General features: G+C 34.5%; 2 long non-coding RNA genes across 4 annotated transcripts; one reads left to right on the forward strand and one right to left on the reverse strand.

The window, feature by feature from the left end:
• Nucleotides 1-1,786: 1,786 nt before the first annotated feature.
• LOC147545958 (uncharacterized) lies at nucleotides 1,787-4,232 on the reverse strand. The gene is made up of 3 exons (XR_015223936.1): nucleotides 4,123-4,232; nucleotides 3,923-4,015; nucleotides 1,787-2,126 (listed from the first exon to the last, which is right to left on the reverse strand). It is a non-coding gene; the product is annotated as an uncharacterized LOC147545958 (long non-coding RNA).
• A 1,727-nt stretch (nucleotides 4,233-5,959) lies between these two features.
• On the forward strand, nucleotides 5,960-18,832 carry LOC147545959 (uncharacterized). Of its 3 annotated transcripts, XR_015224252.1 has the most exons (4): nucleotides 5,960-6,210; nucleotides 17,248-17,605; nucleotides 17,821-17,917; nucleotides 18,491-18,832. It is a non-coding gene; the product is annotated as an uncharacterized LOC147545959 (long non-coding RNA). The 3 variants fall into 3 exon arrangements; XR_015224250.1 differs by having other exon boundaries at nucleotides 17,248-17,917; XR_015224251.1 differs by lacking the exon at nucleotides 5,960-6,210 and adding an exon at nucleotides 9,350-9,471 and having other exon boundaries at nucleotides 17,248-17,917.
• Nucleotides 18,833-23,413: the final 4,581 nt, after the last annotated feature.

Consider the following 23,413-nt stretch of genomic DNA (forward strand, 5'->3'; position numbering starts at 1 on the left):
GAGAGCGTGCGTGAATTTTAAACAATTCAGCCCACGTCGCATATTGGACGTTTTCCATCTCAAGAGTGATGGAGATGTGGTTTTTGATATTGGAGACTGCGAGGGCGGGATGGAAGGATGATTTAGATACAGACATGGCTGGTGTAGGATCAGACATGGTAGGGTGAGAGGCAAGACGAAGAAGAAGAAGAAGAATTAGGTTACACTGATACCATGAAAGAATAGGTAATTGTCGTCTTGTCTATTTACATTGACAATTCACATATTTATACAATAAGATTACTTGAGAGCCAAGTACGATAAATACGGTAACTAGATATTCCTAATTACAATGTATATTTGATTTCTATATTTACACAAATTTACTATATTTATATTTATTCTAACACTCACCTCTCTCTCTCTCCACCTCATCTTCTCTCTCCCTACCATTCTCTCTCTCTCTCTCTTCTCCGATTAGGTCGCCGGCCGGAAAATTTTCCGTCCGGCGACCATGAAAAAAAAAAATAATAATTCAGTCACTCTCTCTCTCTAGAAACTCCGGCGAAGGTAAACCCCTTCGTCGGAGTTTCTAGAGAGAGAGAGTGAGTGAAAATATATATATATATTTTTTTTTTCATGGTCGCCGGCCGGAAAATTTTCCGGTCAGCGACCTAATCGGAGGAGATAGAGAGAATGGTAGGGAGAGAGAAGATGAGGTGGAGAGAGGAGATGAGGTGGAGAGAGAAGATGAGGTGGAGAGAGAGAGAGGTGAGGTGGAGGGAGAGAGAGAGGTGAGGTGGGGATTTTTTATTTTTCCCTCTAACAATTTACAAAATAAAATTGTCAAACAAAATTGACCAACTTTTGACCAAGTCTTCACACCTCGGAAACTATTTTGCTTTCCCCAAAACGCTGACCTTCATTATCTGTCACAAGGTTTTAGTGTGAGAGGAAGTTTTGGTAAAAATATTACACATGGAGATAATAAGATGAGGTTGGGGACCCAAGGTTAAAAAAGTTAAAAACAAATCATCAATTTGTACTAATATTTTGTTTCACTTCTATATCACTTTATCATCTTCCTTCAAATGGGTAGAACAATGTGATGAATGTTGCATCCAAATCAAGTTTTACAATCAGCAATTTTGCAAGACTGTCGATAATTTGTCTGGGAGTTTTTATTTGTGAGAAAAAACAAAAGATACAAATGATCTATCAATAAATTCAAAATATCATCAGTAATTACGCTGATAAAGATTATCTTTTTCACTTTTATAAATAAATCTACTTTTAGATGTAGTAGGAGATTTTGTGGACATGGCATTTAAATGAAATATTACTGGATAATTTGTGATTTTGTTACTGTGACACTAACGGGGTGTTGTATTTAAAAATTCAAAGTTAGAGTTATGTTCTTTGTGTTTGGATAAGTTAGACCTAGCTAGAGAGATTTGCATCTATATTTTAAGTAACATATACTCCTATTGTTCTTGTCGCGTACCAATAGTAACTTAATCTTACAAATTATTTATAAAAGCAAAAACATTGCAGAGATAAACTATTCAGAGACTATATTCTCCTTTTCTTCTTCTTTTTCTTTTTTTGTTGAGAGGACTGTATTCTCCTCTTAAAAAACCCAAATTTAGCTTTTTTTATTTTTGAGAATCACAATCTTTATTTTCATATAGGGCTGACAGAAACTATAGCCCTGACCAAAATAAATTCATACCTCAAACTTCATAGATAAAATACTTGATGACCAATAAGAAGGAAACAATAAAGACAAGAAACAAACACAATCAAATTAAAAAGGTCACTTTTAATTTCTCATAAACCCATCTTTCAATACAAACCATGACCTTATTCCATAATTCACCATACATTTTTTTAGAACACCTCTCTGTCCTGCTAGTGAGAGGAGTACGTAGCTTGTGACTTGAAGATTATCTTCTGCTTCTCTCGTACTGCTTATACGCATGTGTTTGCCATTGACAATGTGATTCACCTTACCTTGATATCCACCACTATGGATCATCTTTGCCATCCAAACCTCATAAAGGACTACCTTAGCATATAGTGCTTAGTTGTGCGGCGGTGGGGGGTCGTGTTCCATCGTCAATGACTCGGCGCAGTTCCCGTATCTCCTACAAAAATATAACACAAAAACAATACTCATATTTATTAATTTATTTATTTATTATACGATCTAGGATTTAGAGTTAAGGGTTTAGACTGTTGTTATTTGGTAAAAAACGGCTAGTTGGTCACAAATTGGAGGCCAAAACGGAATTAACCTTTATTTTTTAGAAGGCCGTGGCTTTGGGGAATAAAGAATAATCTCCGGGGAATAAAGACTGAGTCAATTAATATTGACTTGAGGAACATATTTATTAATTAGTCCAAAGATTCAATTGATTAAACTTTGGCCACTAATCTTCATCTTCTTATCACCTTGGCCACCACCATTCCCGCCACCAATAGATATTTCATTTTAATGATTCTTGTACCAAATTACAAGTATTTAACATACATATATGAAGAAAATGAATACCATTAGTTGAATAGATTTTACTATTTTTTACTTAAACCTGAATAACAACCCCTAAATTGTTAGTAATGAATCCACATATGAAGAGAACGAAACAAAAGAATGAAGAGGAGATGAGATTATAGAGAGAAAAAGAGAGGGAGTCCAGCAAATTAAAGTGATTGCTAGTAAGTGTTATTTATCCAGAGGATGTTAGAGTCTGAGCATCCAACATGGTGAACAATACTAAGGGTGTATCCATGTTCCTTAGATCTAAAATCTTTGGCTCAATTTCTGTTTATTTTATAACAAAATTCAAATATGAGCATTAAAATTATATATCCAAGAGTTGTGGTGAAATTGCTTTTACTAAGCCCGTTATCAGTTTTACTTGAAGAAGATTAATGGTGTTAAAGGAAGTATAGATTCATGAGATTTGGTGGGTGTAAGTTGCTTAAGGAAAATTCATGGCCATTTTTAAAATAACAACAGGGAAGTCTTACTGAATGTGAAGGAATAGGGATTAGGGTGCAAGAATTAGCTCGAGAAAGACAAGAAAGAATCAACAGGGGAGAGAGAGAGAGAGAGAGAGAGAGAGAGAGAGAGAGAGAGAGAGAGAGAGAAAAGATAAGAGAGATGATGAGCATGAAAAGAAGAGAGATAGAGATGAAGATTGGGGAAAAAATGTCAAATGTTTCAAATTTTAATAAAAGAGGTGACAATGGTGGTCAGGATGTGGTGGTGAAGGTGATAGAGAAGACGAAGATTAGGGGTCAATGTTTAATCAAATGAATTCTTGGACTAAAATAAAATATGCCCCAGAGAATGTAAAAAGAAACATGGATTCCCTAAAGAATTTGTTCCCCGGAGATTATTCTTTATTCCCCAAAGCCGCGGCCTTTTTAGAATAGTCTTTCCATTAACACAAAAGATTACAATATTCATCCGTCATATCAGAGAAATACATATAGGAGATGGTTCAACAACCAATATTTTGAAGGATCCGTGGATACCAAATATTGATAATCATAAACCAAGAGTTAGAATTACCACAAAATGTATTTTCGGTCTCGGATTTCTTACTAGATAACCCAAGAAGATGGAACTTCAGCCTTATTCACTATCACTTTGACCGGGAGACATTTGAAGCAATCACAGACATTAATATTACCCAAAACAGTCGTCCAGATAAACTCGTATGGAAACCTACTGAGAATGGTAAATTTAGTACTTAGTCCTATTACACCCAGATCAAAATTAGTCCTCTAGTAACTGGTGTAGTATACCGATTCCCATGGTCTAAATTTTGGAAGAAATCAACTATGAACCCTAAGATTCAGACTTTCATGTGGAGGTTAATACATAACAGTACTCCTACTTTGTTTAATATAGATTCAAGAATGGGACAAATACCTCAGGAATGTAAACTTTGTCCTACTGGAGAGATGGAATCAATTGATCATCTATTTGGGCATTGCATTTAGTTCAAGAACCTCATCAACATCACTGGAAATATGGATTTACATAGTTTATCAAATAACCCAGTACAAAATCTATCAGATCTACTAATGGCTGGAGAATCTTCAAATCGCAAATACTATTTATACACGTACCTCTTATGGGAGTGGTGGAAGTTGAGAAAACGATTTCGTTTTCAACAATAAACCTTTAGATCTCCATTGCTATTGGTGGAATGCAAAAACAGAGTTAAGGTATGATTTTGATCTTAATTTATCATCTTCTTCTAACTCATTAGTGCAGGATGAGGCTTGGAAGTGCGTGGCTGAGATTTTGAGGGCTCGGTGAGATAATTCGACCGGGACCCTTCATAATATATTTTTGTCATGATACTATTTTATTGAGTTAAAACTATTTAGATATTTTACTATAAAGAATGCATGATCGGGCGTTGGGCGCCCTTAGTATAAAATCGTATAAAAAATTTGAAAAAAACATTTTTTTTAAATATCTAAATAGTTTTAATTGAATAAAATAGTATCATGACAAAAATACATTATGTAAATATTAATGAATGCAGCGATTACATAATACTAGTAAGAAAATAAGTATAATTTAGAAAATTCAATACAATGCGTAAAATTTATATTTTTTGTATAAGAAACTATTGGATTGACAAAGAAAAAATATGCACAATTAGAAAAGAATTATACAACCTTATTGTATTTTAGTAGCTAGGAGAGAGAGATAGAGACAAAAGAAAAGAGGATCAAAGAAAAATAGACTACACAAAAAGGAAAAATAGAGACAATAGTAGAGAGAAAGAGAAAAATAGAGACAATAGTAGAGAGAAAGAGAGGAAGGAAATGAGAAACATAGAGACAAATATAAATAAAAATATAAAGAAAAGAGGAAGAGATTGGAGAGGCCTTCAAAATATCTATAAGATAAAAACATGGGCCTTAGATATTGGGTTTGGGCGTTGGGCGCTCTTAGTATAAAATTGTATAAAACATTTGAGAAATAAGACATAAAACATAGTAACCTAAGGGTTTCCAACATGAGACCTGTGACACAGGTGACCTACTTACAAACCAGCCAAGCTACCGACCAGCTTTTTATCCAAGGGCATCCATATTATAACTATAAAAGTTCAACAAAAAATATATATATAACTATAAAATGTATAACAATACTAAAATGGGGCCCTTATATAGAGGGGGCCCGGTGCGATGGCACCGGTTGCACCCCCTCTCACACGCCCCTAGCTGCCTCCACAGGAAGGTATTAAAATCAATGTTGATGGTTCCTATAAACCACCCCGTTCCTCGTAGCAGTTGTCGCACGAAACTCTAATAGAGACATTCTTGTTTCAAACACCAAAAAGTTCAAACTTAGGTCGCCGCTCCACAGTGAGTTTAAAGCTTTTGAACCAGGGTTTCATCTTGCTGAAGAATTAGGTCTTAATCAATTTATATTAGAGGGAGACTCGAGTGTGACAATTGCCCTTTTATCCGATGATGAGCAGCAAACCCGTGGCGATTAATTGATGATCTAGAGCATCTACGTGCTACAGCGGAGAGATTCCACGTCACTTATATGCATTGCAGACGCATATGTAACCAGATTGCTCGTTTCTTAGCTTCTCAAGCAACGGTCCTTGACTAACAATCATTGACGCTTAAATCCTTTGAAATTAACTTTTTTACTTTTGGGTCCTTTAGTTATGTTTTTTCATTTCTTGTTGGACCTATTGTAATTTCCTTCTTATATATGGTTTATTTCTGCTAAAAAAAACAGAGAAATATAAATAAAATTAAACAAGGACTAAATTGTAATGAATTTTAACCGTAAGGATTAGAGTAGCTAATTCTTCATTTCAGAGGGTCTGAATTGAGGAGGCCAATTTTTTTTTTTTTTTTGTCGTAAGCACTTAAATCCCCTTGGGATATAAATAGTACAACTATCTCAGAACCCTAATGTGCTGAAAGACTGCAACTACGTCGTCTTCTAGTATACTTTCTCTCCCACCCTAATGTACAGAGACGATAATGAATCTCTATTTCATCTCTGATTCTATTCGGTTTAATGTTGGTTCTTCATTACCACCCTTTATCTCTTCCCATCTCGATCTTTGAAGAAATATAAAGATCACAAATAATATGAAAATTAACGAATCAGCCAAAGATTAGATCAGAAGGAACAAAAACAAACAGTGGTACGAGTTTTGGAGCGAAAAATTGGTATGTCTATAACCTTCTTTTTTATTTATATACTGCCTACACTTATCTTCCTAGTTTTCTAGGTTTGAAATCGGATAACCAGATCTTCATCTGTTGATTTATCCTGCATTTCACTTTCATTATATGGTTTAGATGTTTTGTGTGAACTTTTTGAGAAGGATTTTATTTTCTATTGTTTAATTAGCAGGATATTGGAACTGTGGTTTCCAATTTACATACAAACTAATAGGTTAGAATCTTATATGTGTTACATTTCTGATACATAAGTAAACTTTTATAAGATGCGTAAAAAAGATACGAGTCGATGTGTGTGGCGAGACTAGTATTTATAAACGACAATAAATATACTTGACATAATTGCGTAAAAAAATGATACGGATAGATGTGTGTCGCGACACTAGTATTTATAAACCAACAATAAATATACTTGACATAATTGTGTACTTTATACATGAATTATGGTAACTTCGAAAGTAATAAGCAAAGGTATCTCATAATGGAGTAACTATTTGATAGTCCTTCATCCTTGAATTTGAGGAGTAGGTCTTTTGGAATTTGGATAATATCTTGGAAGGTTAGATTTTGCGTTGAAGGAATGAGTCGATGTTGAAGAAATGGTCTATTATGCAATTCAGTCCTTCGTTATTGCAATTGAATTCACTATGTAATAATTGCTTGATTGTGACATTTTTGGGATAGAAAATTTAAAAGACAACTTTTTCCCATCTAGAGGCCGACGGTGATGAGTTGCATGCTTTCATTGGCGCTTAATTCACTGTGTAGATCCGCCACTGATCACATACATAAAATTTATAGCGAGAAGTTTTGAAACAAAATTTGCTTTAGAAGCATCTTTTGTGGGTGCCAAAAATGTTCAGTGTATAGAGTGGAAACAACTACGTGTGGTGAATCTTCTACCAGTAATACTCTATTTGAAAAAGAGAGAAAGGAACATAAATTTTATATACTAGACGTCTAGACCTTTATATGAAATATTTATTGGGTTTCTTCTGTACATTGGATTTTATGAAAGAGGCACATCACATGGCTAAAATATATTGTGAGAAGTTCTGAAACGAAATTGGCGTTAAAAGCATCTTTTCGTGGGTGCCAAATGTCTAATTTAGTCAGTGTACAGAGTAAGAGCAACAACAAAGTCTATTTTTTGGTATGCCACTCTTAGTTCTGAAACAAAATTGGCGTTAATTCGTTGGTGGGTGCCAAATACCTAATTTATTACGCAAATATGAATAGGTGAGCAAAATATAAATATTGATGGAGCTTAAGATTTTGTGATGTGTTGTAGTGTAATTCTTGGGAAGCTTGTAGGTTGAGTTATTAAACAACGACGGTTTGCAGAGAGCATTGACATAGCACAATTCAAAATGAATAGAGAAAATTTCGTATAAAAGGTGAGTTGATGTACTTTCGACCTTTCTCATTTTCAAAGAAAAAGTTAGTGTTACCCTCTCTATATAGGTGAACTAGAGAAGGTTATGTCGGACTACTTAACGAAGAGTTTAATACAATATGCTAGCATGACAACATGAATGATATATTTTATTTTTACATTTTAAAATATTGATGTTTCTAGATCAAAATGTGAAATGGAGAACGACTTTATAATTTGATTATTGAGATAGTGTCAAATAATTGGACACATGATATTTCAAAAAAATAAGATATGAGAATAGGCAAGGTTATTGGGAAAGGTGAGCAAGAAGATCATTTAAACATGTATAAAGTAAACTAGGAGAAATCTTAACAAAGTATTTCAAGATCCTTTTCTACTTAATGCCTTGGTTGCATAAGAGATCATTAGGTATTAAAACCCGTTAGCTTGTCGGACTATTATTTCTTTATGTGCTGAGGGTATGTTAGTTTCTTAATAACCCAATCCTTTCATACGAGACAGTGACATGAAATGTACGACTTGCTTCTATGTCATGGTGACCAAACTGTATTAAATTATTGAAGGCAAACATGACTAACCTATGCTTTAAAAAGCGGCGCCTAGTCGGCGGCTAGGCGCCGATCACACGGTAGTCGGGAGTCAGCCGATCGACTTGGGGATGAAACCCTAGTCGATTTCCAGACCCGAGTTAGTCAGCGCCTGGAGCCGACTAGAGCCGAAATGGCTAGTCGGCTAGGCGCCGAGTAATTCGGTTGGGTGAAAAAAAAAAAAATCAAACCTCATTTTCTTAGGGTTTTTTTGTAAAAACATTTTCTTAGGGTTTCTCACCTGTTAGTATGATCTTCAATCTAGCTGATTAGTTAGATAGAGAAACATGAGGAAGTTTGCAACAACTTTAGAGCAAGAATTAGAGCAGCAATTTCAGATAGAGAAGAGGAAGAAGAAGAGAGCAAGAAGAACAAAAGTCCAACAACACCAAGTCTCTTCAGCGATCTCTCTCTCTCTCTCTCTCTCCAGCGATCTCTCTCTCTCTCTCTCTCTCCAGCGATCTCTTTCTCTCTCTCTCTCTCTCTTCATCGATCTCTTTCTCTCTGTCTCTCCAGCAATCTCTTTCTCTCTCTATCTATCATATAGACGACCTCTTCTCCTTTTTCTTTTTCTTTTTGTTGAAGGGACCTCCTCTCTTTAATGTTCCTGATTTTATTTTCTTCTCCTCTATTATATTTATATATTATATAATTTATAATATACATATACATAATATATATAATTTATATATGATTATTATATTATATATATACTCTATGTATTATGTATAATCTCTATTATATGATTTATAATATATAAATAATTTACATATGATATATTATATATATATTATTTTAAGTTTAACCGATTATATCCGACTGGTCCCGTTGTAGTCCCGACTAGTAGCTAGGCCCGGGTCGACCGACTAGTCCCGATTTCCGACTTTTCGAGCTTAGTGACTAACTATAAGTAGTTTGTTATTATTTGTGATGACATTATCTAATGTTTCACATGAGACTCTAAGAACAAAGAAAATTAAGCCACCAATGTACTTATATGAAATAAAAGGGATGAATAAAAAATGGTGCATATACCTCTAACTAAATTTCAAATATCTTAAAATTTAAAGTTTTTGTCTACTATACCATTCTCATCGTCCAAAGCGATTTAGTGATCCCCCAACAAGGATTTTAGAGAGGAAAAATTATTGTTCCCTAAAAAATCGGTCTCATTAATAGTTTGTTTGTTTTGAAAATACAGATCATATTCCAAAAGGAAGTCCTTCCGCGAATAAGTCCTACATGTTCCTCGCATGAAAGGTAAAATGTTTGACAAATATACATATATTAATAACAATCTGACGCACCTAAAAAAGTTTACGATCCTAAAATATCTTTGATTATGAACCATATTATTCATCTGGTAAACCTCGAGTATTCAAGAAAGTCAATAACACACAGTTTATACTTAACATTCACATCTAAAGCTAATAATATAAATTCAATACATGGTTTTAGCAAGCATTCGGTTCTTAACTACTTAGAAATTTAGCAGAATACTTGAGATTAACCCATAAACAAAAAAATTAGATTACAATTCAGTGAACCACATTTTGAAGTAAAATAAAAAATTGGCCTTCTTGTTTGTCGATCTATTACGGACTTCGGTTGGAAGTGAGAAGCTATTCTTTTCATCCATAAGAAGCTAGTAATTTGGTTGTCTTCTCCACATTCTAATTATCATTCTGGATAAAATATATATATATATATATATATATATATATATATTGAAAAATCACAACGGTTAATGTGGTTTGAATAATAGTAGTAAGTAAGCAAATACTTATTACACTTTCCCGAAGTCGACATAACTATATGCTCTCTCAACCAAAGTGCAGCATATAAAGTCGTCTGCAGGGGTACCTTGCCTATTCCGCCTTAAAATCTTTAAAAGTCTATTTGGTATGTAGTTGATTACTGGTGCTCTACTAAACCTATAGTTAATTATAATAATCCCATATATTACTCATACATAACAAAAAGTAGTGGAGAGTTGAAGTTTCCTTTCAATTATTGTATGTATGAAGCTCCAACATTGTAACTAGTATAAAAATGTTAATTCCGATATTATCTAACCCAATATAGCGAGCGCGAATCGATTTAGTATACGGTACCAGTACCAATATGCTTGTGTTATAGAGTTTAGGCTCTAAATCTTGTAACATATATTTTATAATCATTTTTTAATAAATACATGTTCATAAATCATCCACCTCTATACAAAAATAAAAGTAAAATCTTACTCACTTAAGCCACTTACTCAAAAGTTTTAACTTAGAAAAGGATTTCGTACATTAAGGCTAATGATTTCAGTATCTAAATTTAGAGTGTTGGGCCTCTGTAATAGTCCCACATTGCTCACAAGAGTGTCCAGAGACTGGGCTATATGTGTAAGCTCAAGCTTAGTAAGTACCGGGGCCTTTTGGGTAGGCTTGTGGTGCATTCGCCAAGGATAAAACCCCGTACCTGTGTGGGCTTGGGCCTGGGTGGTTAAAGCGGGGACAATATCGGCAACTGCTAAGGCTTGGGGGGTTACAAAGTGGTATCAGAGCCGAGGACAGCTCTTCGCTGAGGGAGGGGGATTGTAATAGTCCCACATTGCTCACAAGAGTGTCCAAAGACTGTGCTATATGTGTAAGCTCAAGCTTAGTAAGTACCGAGGCCTTTTGGGTGGGGTTGTGGTGCCTTCGCTAAATATAAAACCCCGTACCTGTGTGGGCTTGGGCCTGGGTGGTTAAAGCGGGGACAATATCGGCAACTGCTAAGGCTTGGGGCGTTACAACTAAATACATTTTTCAGAACCACTCTACACTCAAAAGAACTAAAAGCCAAGTCATACCAAATTTATAAGTTACGTAAAGATTCTAACTTTCAAAGATTGGGTACATTAAGGCTAAAGATATTGGTATTACGATCTCCAAGGTACACAAAGCAGTTGAAATACAATAAGTACTCAGTAAGAAAAAAGTAGAGTTCACTGCAACACAGATTTCTCCTTTACGATAAATTTCATCCAATACAAATAATAGTCACATGGTTTCCATTAGAATTGACGTGACCAATTGCTCGTCATTTCCGTACAAATTGGTATGTTAAGTACATGTAATTGTAATTGTAATTCATTCAATTAATAACATTCACGTAACATGTCAACCTTCAACATTGATTCCGTATAATGATGTGCATTTATTTTAGGTACAAATTTAGCTGCGACTAATAATTTTCCATTTCTAAAAAGATAATTAGACACATTATATTAGTAACTAAAATAAATGTACGTCATTCAACAAATAATATTCATATAACATGTCAATCGTCCTATCTTAAATAGCAATATATCACAAATGGTTTAAACAAAACCAAACATTTACATATAAATTTGAGCAGTTAATTCTTACCAATTAAGCAACTACGACAAACAAATAAAAAGGGTAGAAAGGTAAAAACCATCATTTTCTTTTACCGAGAGTTCCCTCTATCTATCACTTTAAGGCGCAACTGCTTTCAATTTCGGATCCTACAACTACTATTGCATCACTCATAGCATCTCAACGCACGTTTGAAGATCTCAAACTATTCCATTTAATGGAACGGGATCTCAAACAATTTTATAATTTAGCCATAAAAATTTTTAATCGTAATTTTTTAACAATACAACAATGTATCATTGAGATATTAAAAGTGAACGGGGTCTCACATAAGTAAAAATCATTTGAGGTATGATCGTGATTTAATTGATAATGCCTTACAGGTTTTACAAGATTAGAAGTGTTAGTAGTTGTAGTCTATTAGCTATCGTAGGTTTGGTATAATATAAGGCCAATGTTTTGGGGAAATAGGGATATTTTCCGGGGAAGACAATTTTGGGTGGAAACAAAAAATTTTTGTTTCTTCCAAACACTACTCACTTCTTATGTTTTGATTTTCTTCTTCCACCATCCTCCTTCTCACCAACATCAACTCCGGTGGTATTATTTCTGGCGACAACTTCAACTCCGGCGGTCATCTATCTCCCTCCATCCCACTCTTTCATCTTCTCTCTCTTACCTCTTTCTTCTCTCTCTTTCCTCTATCTTTCCTTTTTTTTCTAGTTCCAGACGAAGGGTTCCGACAAAGGGATCATTTCCTTCGTCGGAACTTAGTGAGAGAGTGAGAAGATGGGGAGACTGAGAAGAGAGAGAGACTGAGAAGAGAGAGAGACTGCGAAGAGAGAGAAAAGAAGAGAGAGAGAGAGAGAGATAGTCGGGCCAGAGATAGATGGTTGGCAGGAGAAAAGAGAGAAAAGAGTTAAACGTGCGTTTGGTTTGAATTTTTTTTGTTGTTTTTCACCGTCTTCCCCAGAAATTTTTCTACTTTCCCCAAAACGGTGGCCCAATATAATTATAGTCATTTTTTTTTGGACTTACGACTTTTACAAAATTTGTATTGTTGAATCATTAAAATTTGGTTATTAACAATAACATTAATTAGATTAGTTCAAAAGAGTTGACTTGTTTGTTGACAAACAAACTTGTTTTTTATTTGAAATGATCAAATGCGTGAATTAGCTTCTTTAATGCACCATATATTAGCAATATCAAGGAAAGGCGTTTATAGAATAATAAGAGATTTTAAACAGTAAATAAGGTATAAGAATCTTACTTCAGGACATCTAAAAAAAGGAATAATAGACTTGTAATTTGGGACAAAATGAGAAACAAATATATTACAAATGGTTTAAACAAAACCAAATATTTTTAAGGACGCTGAACATTAATGCTTATCAAATAAACGATGTCCAGAAACAGATAAAAGGGGGGTAAGAAAGTGATAAAAAATCAGTTTTTTTTCTAGAGGTTTCACTTTCTAACGTGCAAACTATTGCATTTCTCATGGCGTCTCAGTGCACCTTTGAATATGTCAAACTATTCCATTTCATGGTAATTAGTGATTAAAAAAATGTGATCACCTATGAAATAAATAGCGGACTTCTGTCTCAAATACAGGGTATCCTTGAGAGAATGCTAAAAACAATGTTCTTTCGTCAAATAAAACAAGTCGAACATTGTTTTTCCTTTAAGATGATTGACTATTTTGATTTCTGGCACCACTATATAAATGTTGATACAAGGAAGAAGATGGTTTTCCATCGACGTGTCTAGGTCCAAACGGGGCTATGTTTCTCACATGTGCCACATATACTTGTAGTAAGAGATCGGCAAAAGCCTTAATGAATTCCTCTGTGGTTTTGGTAATTATAGAGACGGCATTGACCTTATGTTGCTGGAGAAATTCAAAACTGATGGAGGGTTGATTGTTATTGAAAGTAGCTTTTGGATTAACGGAATTTGAATAGGAGGTTCTATTTGGGAGAAGAGACACCTGAGGCAAGTAGATGCTTCATCTGCAAGCGAAGCGACAACCTCAACTGCCCGGGTGAGCCGCAACTTCGAGATAATGTGTAGGAACCCAAACTCCTCCATCCATAACCAGAAGCTATAATCTTCATGCTTTCCGTTAGATCTCTAAGGAGCTTCACAACCAACATAATGAACAGATCTCGTTCCATGAAATGGAATAGTTTGAGATCTTCAAAGGTGCACTAAGATGTCATGAGAAACGCAATAATAATTGCACGTTAGAAAGTGAAACCTCTGTAAAAAAAAAAACTATAAAGTTTTCACTAACCCCCCCCCCCCCCCCCCCCCCCCCCCCACCCACCCACACCCTCTTTTAATTGTTTCTGAACGTTATTTATTTGTTAAGATTTAGTGTTCAGCGTCCTTAAAAATATTTGATTTTGTTTAAACCGTTTGTAATATATTTGTGTTACTCTTTCTGTCCCAACTTATGAATCCATTATTCCTTTTCTAGATGTCTTCAATTAAGATTCTTATTCCTTATTTATTATTTAAAATCTCTTATTTTTCGATAAATACCTTTCCTTGATATTGCTAATAGATGTGCATTAAAGAAGCTAATTCTGGCATTTGATTATTTTCAATGAAAAACAAGCTTGTTTGTTAACAAACAGACAAACTCTTTTGAACTAATCTAATTAATGTTAGTTGTTAATAACTAAATTATAATGACTAACGATACAAATTTTACAAAAGTCGTAAATCCTAAAACAATGACCATAGTTATATTGTACCACACCTACCATAGCCCATAGACTACAACTACTAATTACACTTTTACTCTTGTAAAAGTTGTAAGGCGTTATCAATTAAATCATACTCCAATCGAGAAGGAAGGTTCCAACTTATTCTCAAATGATTTTTACTTATGCGAGACCCCGTTCACTTTTAATATCTTAAGCATACATTGTTGTATTGTTAACAAATTACGATTAAAAAATTTTATGTCCAAATCATAAAATTGTTTGAGATCCCGTTCCATTATATAGAATAGTTTGAGATCTTCAAACGTGCGTTGAGATGCTATGAGTGATGCAATAGTAGTTGCAGGATCCGAAGGTAAGAGCAGTTGCGCCTTAAAGTGATAGATAGAGAGAACTCTCGGTAAAACAAAATGATGGTTTTTGCCTTTCTACCCTTTTTATTTGTTTGTCGTAGTTGCTTAATTGGTAAGAATTAACTACTCAAATTTATATGCAAATGTTTGGTTTTGTTTAAACCATTTGTGATATAGTCATTTAAGGTAAGACGATTGACGTGCTATATGAATATTATTTGTTGAATGATATAAATTTATTTTAGTTAATAATTTAATGTGTCTAATTATCTTGTTAGAAACTATTTGTCGCAACTGAATTTGTAGCTAAAATAAATGCACATAATTACACGAAAATCAATGTTGAGGGTTGTAATGTTACGTGAATATTATTTGTTAAATGAATTACAACTAATTTTACTTAACATACCAATTTGTACGGAAATGACGAGCAATTGGTAACATTAATTCTAATGGATGCCATGTGACTATTATTTGTATTAGATGAAATTTGTCGTAAAGGAGAAATCAGTGTTGCAGTCGACTCTACTTTTTTCTTACTGGGTACTTAATGTATTTCAGCTGCTTCGTGTACCATGGAGGTCTTGATACCAATATCTTTAGCCTTAATGTACCCAATCTTTGAAAGTTAGAATCTGTAGGTAACTTATTAATTTGGTATTATTTGGCTTTTAGTTCTTATGAGGGTGGAGTGGTTCGGAAAAGTATATTTTGGAGGCCCAACACTCTAAATTTGGATACTGAAATCTAGGGATGTCAACGGGGCGGGTTTGGGACAGTTCATCCCCTTCCCAACTCCGTCCCGTTAGAAAACAAGTTTTACCATTACCGTCCCAATAATTAATCGGGGCGGATATTCAATTACCATACCCGCCCCAATTAAAAATTGGTAAACCATTACCGCCTCGCCCCGTTTAATATAACATGAGTCGGGTCGGGTTCAAACAAAATATTTTGTGTTTTGTTTCACAAAAGTTATTTTAGTTTGAAGTAACATAACAATCGTTAACAAAATTTTATAAGACTTTGAGTTTGTCAATTATAAACACTATTACTTAAATAATATAAAACATAACATAGTTAAATTGATCATATAAGATTAAAGTTTTAGAAACATAACCTTAAATAAAACATATATTTAATATATATCGTACAAATCGGTTCGGGGCGGAGTTTACTATCTAATACCAAACCCACCCCGAACCCAATTACTTGTTTTAACTTCATACCAAACTCGAACCGTTTAATAAACGGGTCGGTAAAACCCGTTTCATTAGGGGCAGGTTTGGGAAAAAACCCGTCGGTTCGGACCAAATTGTCACCCCTACTGAAATCATTAGCCTTAATGTACGAAATCCCTTTCTTAAAGTTAAAATTTTTAAGTGGTTTAAGTGAGTAAGATTTTACTTTCATTTTTGTATAGAGGTGGATGATTTATGAACATGTATTTATTAAAAAATAGTTATAAAATATATGTTATAGGATTTAGAGCTTAAACTGGATAACACAAGCATACTGGTACTAGTATCGTACACTGAATCGATCTGTGCTTTAGGTTACATTGGGTCAGATTATATCGGAATTAAGATTTTCATACTAGTTACGATGTTGGGCCTTCATACATACGATAATTGAAAGGCAACTTCAACTGTTCACTTCTTTTTGTTATGTATGAGTAATATATGAGATCATTATAATTAACTATAGGCTTAGTAGAGCACCAGTAATCAACTACATACCTATATTAAGATGTATGAGTAACATATGAGTTTCATGTCCGTGGTTGAGATTATTAAAATGTATAAAATAAATTTACGCAACAATATTGGCTTAAATTTATATTTAGTTTCAATCAAGATTAGATTTGTAAACATAACATTGAACTGCACTAACAATAAGTATTTCGTCTTTTTCAACTCAATGAATCAATACCTACTTTTTCATTTGGATAAAAGTGTGCATATCTTTTAGTGATTACTTCGATATAATTCTTTATCATATGCTTTGCGCTTGGATAAGTTTGTTGGTGAGTTATCTGACGTGTTCACTGTGAGGTGGAAAATGGCTTATGATGGGAAGATGGGACGTATGTCTTCCTACTTTGTTTTGAATTCTTTCTATTTTTGTCGGACTTGTGTATATATTTGGAGTTATATTTTTCTCATGTCCATCACTAATGTTACACAAACCAATAGATGCTTGCGCCTCAAAGTGAGGCGGTCTGTTTCGTCTTGAGGTGTACGCATCTACAAAAGAAAAAAGAGTACAGGCACCGTTTAAGTTTATATGTTTCTCGCATGAATAGTTTCTACAAGTTGGGGATTGTTTGTTAGACCTGACAATAAGATATATTTTTTTCTCGAAAGGACTTATTCGACGATTGAGGTGTGTGCGTTCTGAAGCAAACTGCTTTGACGCGTGTGCACGACAAACTATTATATATGTATCACCTTGTAATATAGCTTCAGCATATACTTTTTGAATTTTCCGTGGAGATAATTTGTATAAGTTGGGAATGGTTTGCTAGTCATGACAATAGGATATTTTTAGTCAGTCTGAAGATTACCTCTTTTTTTATAGTAAATGGGTCGAGAGAAAAATAAACTTCGTGATTGAGAGGTACACGAGTAAAACCTCATCGAAGCCGTCAAGGAGGCGGATCCGACGAAACTCCACCACATAACCCTGATATAGGAGGTCGACACGAGCATCCTTGGCACTACGAGCACCGTACCCCTGCAAGGCAAAAGGAAAAGGGGATCTAGATAAGATTTACTCAACCCGGGTCTTGATCTGGCCCGAGACTCAAAGCAGAAAAATCGGCTAACAAGAGCTTGGATCAACCTGAACAGAACAATATGATGTGGAAGGCTAAAAGAGCCAACAATCCACTTTTTATACACTAGCCATTATATGTCAGTGGATCTGTTAATGTCAGGTACCCACTCATCCAATATTATCTTTTAAACGACGATCGATGCGTGGTTATCATCAAAATTGACGCCATACCACCGCATCATCTCAGTCGTGCATTGCGACAACTTATCCAAGCGTAAAAAGGGGACCGAAGGACGCGTTCTAAACTTTAATTTCGAATTCTTTCCTTACACTGCAAAATACCTCACTGACTTGAGCGTCAGTTATTTTCTTTAGTTTTTGCAGGCTCTGTTTCATCAGGAAGATATCCGAGAAAATCACTTATCAACATCATCAGAAAGCATTCAAACAAATGTGGAGGGTTAATTTCTTGGTGAGAAATAACTGGCACCATGTACATCATAGCTTTCATACATGAAAAAACACTTACTACGATAATGAGTAACATGTTCATTAGTTGGTGAGAAATGGCCTTCATATGTACATCATAGTTATATTCTTTCATGTTTGATAATTTGGAAGAACTCGCCCTGTTAAACTCTTTTTCGATTTTCACAATTTGAATTTTCATTCATCTTCACTGATTTCTCTGGGTGACATCTGATGTACTTGATTCTTTTTGTTAGAGGTGGAGATACCCAGATTGATGATAGACTCTATTTTGGCATGTCGAATTTATCTATCTCTGTCTTCCGAGTTTCAACATGGTCTTAATAGAGGCCTAAGGCTACTCCTTAAAGATCAAACTCCAAAAGAAAACCACACATGATATTACCGCGACCAAATGTTGAATTTCTCCATGTTTTATTTAGTTTTCTATCTCTGTTTCATGTGTTTTGTCGCTTTTCATAAGGGTAGAAGTGATAAGTTTCTCTTTAGGCTTGAAATCAAATTTTCAACAATCTCTTGACATTCTAATATTCTCCGTGTGTGTTTTATCTCCTAGGTTAGAAGATCCAAAAGAGCTGGTAGAATCTGAAAGCATTGGAGGATGGAGAACTAAAAACCAAGGTGTCGGAAGAATGTTTGAAACCCCAACAGATTGAAGAACGATACAGTAACACTTTATTTTTGCCTGAGAAAGAGTTTCTTAATGTTTATTGCTTATCTTTCAAAGTGCCTAGTAAGATTGTTGTTTTTGGGAAGTTTAGGGTTAGCACAGAAACCTATATAGATCTATACACATTTCCTTCAGTAGAAATCCGGGTCAAAATTTAAAGACGCTTAGTTTACATGATTCTTATATGGATTCGCTACTTCAGAAAGGTATATGGATTTATTTATTTTATTCCTTGTTAGTCTCTTTTTTTTGTTGAAATCTTGCAAGTCTTTTAATAACTCAATCAACATAAGTACTTCAAATTTTCTTTTTTTTGTTGTAAACTCTTTTAAGTTTCTCCATAGAAGAGATTAAAATTCAAAATCCAATATAGGTTTCTCCATAGATGGTATCCGTTGTAAATAAGGTGTTATGTAAGGAAAACTCCACATTCATTTAGGTGTTTCCCTATTAAAATTGGGTATGTGCCCAAATGGTGGCCAATATATGGACAACTAAGTCCGAAAAAAGTTACCCGTATATGTACATAAATCAAATTAAATTTAAAGGTTGGAATATGATAAACGTTTCCTATATGGAAAGAGTCTGAAAAAATCACTTTGCCAATATGTTTAACTGAAAATGACGTAATTAGGCTCTTTAGGAATTTTGGGTCTCCTAGAGGTTCGATTGTGGTTCACAAGACAATGTAAAGATTTACATATCTGTCGTACAAAAATCAAGATATATGTGATATATAAAAGACATCAATACATGATTTGGTATGATTTTTTCAGTTATCCATGCAACGAACCAAACTTATCGGCATGGCCTTATAGCATCCGAGCCAATCCAGATATGCCTTGACAACTCGTCTGCTTCGACAAGCTGATGAGGTTGGTGATCTGTACATTTTACGCCATAAATCTCCAGCACTTACTCTCCATAAGTCGCATGACCGTTGGCACAGACGATTGGGACATCTTAGTTTGGATCGTCTCTAACACCTATCTCAGCATTTTGATTTTATTCGCTTTGACTACTCGCATGACTGCACAATTTGTCATATGACCAATCAATCTAAATTTCCTTTCCATAAAAGTATTTATGTTAGTACTTTTCCTTTCCATTTAGTTCATGCTGACATTTGGGGACCTTTTTTCCGTTCTTTCGCTCACAAATAAGTGATACTTTCTCACCTTAGTTGATGATTATTTCAGATATACTTGAATATTTCTTATGCAGTCCAAGTCTAAGAGCAAGTCCAATCCCAGTCTGTCTTAGGCCGAAAAAACCACTTTTTCACCTAAAATTATTGGTCTCAGCTCAGCCTCTAAAATTCAGATCCAGCCCCAGCCTCTCTTGAGGCCGAAAATTTGTTCATGTGGGAAACGCGTGTGTGCACTTTTAGTTGGTGTGCGAAAAACGTGTGTGATTTTATGTATATATAAAATACGTGTTTGAACTATTTTTCGAAAAAAAATATATTCGAAGACCGACATTTGGTGGGATGTATTTTAATTACTAATATTTATGTTTTTCTAGAATTTTGAAAAAAAAATTAAAACTAATTAGAATTACAAAAAATGTATTTTGATTTTTAAGTTATTTATAATTTTTTAATTATTTAATTTCTTTTTTAAAAAAATAAAAAAAACAAACAGATCTGGCCGTTGGATAATCCAACGGCCAGATCTGTCCCCAAGTGACCGTTGGGGCCCCAACGGTCACTTGGGGCCTCCATTCAGTCGCCCCTAATGTTAGGGGCGACTGAATGAGGAGCCCCAGCCTCCGCTCCAAGCGGCTGGGCTTGGAGCGGGGGGCTGAGGCCATAAATTTGAATTTATGGCCTCAGCCCGGCTGGGGTTGGACATGCTCTAAGACTAAGTTTCTACGATTTCACAATTAAACAATATCAAAAGACTATTAAGTTTGTCTCTTCTGATTCGGCAACCAGCTCTACATGTCCTATTCAGACTTTTCGTTCTGACAACGGAACTGAATTTCTCACCAAGGACTTACAGTCTTGAGTTCAGTCGAATGGTATTATCCACCAACGCAGTTGCGTTCATACTCCACAACAAAATGGGGGTCGTCGAACGCAAACATAGACACTTGCTAGATGTCGCTTGTGCCTTGCGATTTCAAGCTAATCTCCCCCCTTAGTTTTTGGGGTGATTGTTTAAAAACGACAACTTAATTAATTAATCAGATATCAACTCTAATGGTTGAAATACCTTTTTCAGGACTTTTGGATTTCTATTTCAGAACCTTTTCAGGTATTTTGTGACAACAAAGCGGTTGTACATATCGCTGCTAATCTAGTTTTTCACGAACGAACCAAAAAAATTGAACTCGATTGTCACTTTGTTCGTGAGAAACTTGAAACTGGTCTTATCCAGATATCTCATGTTCGCTCTGTAGATCAGGTGGATGATATTTACACAAAACCTCTAAGTTCTGACCAATTTCATCGGTTAATTCCCAAGTTAGGCTTGACTAAGGTTTCTTCCTCCGCTCCAACTGGTCTTATCCAGATATCTCATGTCCGTTTTTTTTTATTAAGACTTCTCTCTGTCTATCACTTTGTATGCTACTGCTCTCACTTTCTGACCCTGCAACTATTATTGCATCCCTCATGGCATCTCGTTGGATGTTTGAAGATCTCAAACTATTCTATTTGGTGAAACGGGATTTGTTCACCGTGTTGGTTATAAACCTACTTAGAGATCTAAAAGAAAGAATGAAAGATATAGCCTTTTGGTTATGAACGGAGGAGTTTAGATACAAAACCATCATTTTGAAGTTGCGGGATTTGTCACACCTACAATTCCTTTCTTGGGAAAGAGAATGTGAAGCTCACAATTAATTAGAGCGACAATTTCAACAAATCAAGTGAGTCGCAACTTGAGATGATGTTTTTAAATCCAAACTCTTCCATCCATAACCAAAAGGCTATAACTTTCATGCTTTCTTTTAAGATAGCCGACACAATGAACATATCTCATTCCATCAAATGGAATAGTTTGAAATCTTCAAACGTGCACTGAGGTGTCATGAGAAATGCAATAGTAGTTGTAGGTTAGGAATTACAAGCAGTAATGCAAAGTGATAAATAGAGAAGTCTCGGTAAGAAAAACTGATGGGTTATTATTACCTTCTTAACCTCTTTTATTTTTTTTATCGAAGTTGTTTGATTAGGAATAATTAAATGTTCAAAGTCTCTCACAAATGTTTGATTGATTTTGTTTAAACCATTTTTTGATAAATGTCATTTAAAGTATGAGATTGATGTGTTACATGAATATTATTTGTTTAATGATGTCTAATTATTTAGTTATTAATTTAATGTAACTAATTATCTTCTTGGAAACGAAAAAATATTAGTCGTAACTAAGTTGGTAACTAAATTAAATGCAATTCCTTGTACAACTAATTTCCCTAGATATTCAACATTTTACCTCAAGTATTGGTCTCTAAAATATACTTTCCCAACCCACTCCACCTCTGTAATTAAAAGCAAAATTTTACCAATTAAACAAGCTACCTAAAATTTCAACTATACAAGCATTGGGTTTATTACAGTTGAAGATTTTGGTATTAATACCTCCAAAGTACACAACACAGTGGAAGTGTACTCAAGGGACAAAAGAGTGTGTTTACAACAACATTGATTTCTTCTATACGACAAATTTCATCCAATACGAATATAGTTGCATTGGGTCCATTACAATTGATGCGACAAATTACTCGTAATTTTCGTAAAAATTAGTATGTTACGTGAAAAGTAGTTGCCCAATGATATGTATTTAGTTTAGTTAGTAACTTAGTTGCGACTAATAATTTTCTATTTCTAAGAAGATAATTAGGCACATTAAATTAATAATTAAATAAATGCACACAATTAAACTAATAATATTCACGTAACACACCAACCTACTTTGAATGACAAATATATTTCAAATGAGTTAAGCAAAATTACACGCAAAATTACACAATTGCATACTTTGAACATTTAACTCTTACAAATTAAACAACTTCGACAAACAAACAAAAAAAGGCTAAGAAAGTGGTAACCCATCAGTTTTTTTTTATTAATGCTTCCCTTTATCTATCACTTTTTGCGCTACCGCTCTCACTTTCTGACCTACAACCATTATATTGCATCTCGTTGAATGTTTGAAGATCTCAAACTATTTCATTTGATGAAATGGGATTTGTTGAGCATGTTGGTCTTCAACCTACTCAGAGATACAAAAGAAAACATGAAAGTTCTAGCCTTTTGGTTATGAACGGAAGAGTTTGGATTCAAAAACATCATTTTGAAGTTGCGGTTCACCCGACTTATTGAAATTGTCGCTTCGATTTGTGCTAGAACGTACCTACAATTCCTATTAGGAAAGAGAATCTGAAGCTCACAATTAATTAGAGCGACAATTTCAACAGATTGAGTGAGCTGCAACTTCGAGATAATATTTTTAAATTCAAACTCCTCCATCCATAACAAAAAGACTATAACTTTCATGTTTTTTTTGCATCTCTAATTGATAGCCAACACAATGAGCAGATACCATTTCATCAAATGGAATAGTTTGAAATCTTCAAACGTGCGCTGAGATGTCATGAGAAATGCAATAGTAGTTGTAGGTTGGGAAGTGAAAGAAGTAATGCAAAGTGATAGATAGAGAAGTTTCCGTAAAAATAAATTGATGGGTTATCACCTTCTTAACCTCTTTTATTTTTTTGTCGAATTTGTTTAATTGGTAAGAATTAAATGTTCAAAGTCCCTCGCAAATGTTTGTTTTGTTTAAACCATTTTTTGATAAATTT

The sequence above is a fragment of the Eschscholzia californica genome, unplaced genomic scaffold (genome assembly GCF_041429995.1).
Source record: "Eschscholzia californica isolate CP2 unplaced genomic scaffold, dmEscCali1.0.p SCAF_4, whole genome shotgun sequence".
NCBI classification, from domain to species: domain Eukaryota; kingdom Viridiplantae; phylum Streptophyta; class Magnoliopsida; order Ranunculales; family Papaveraceae; genus Eschscholzia; species Eschscholzia californica.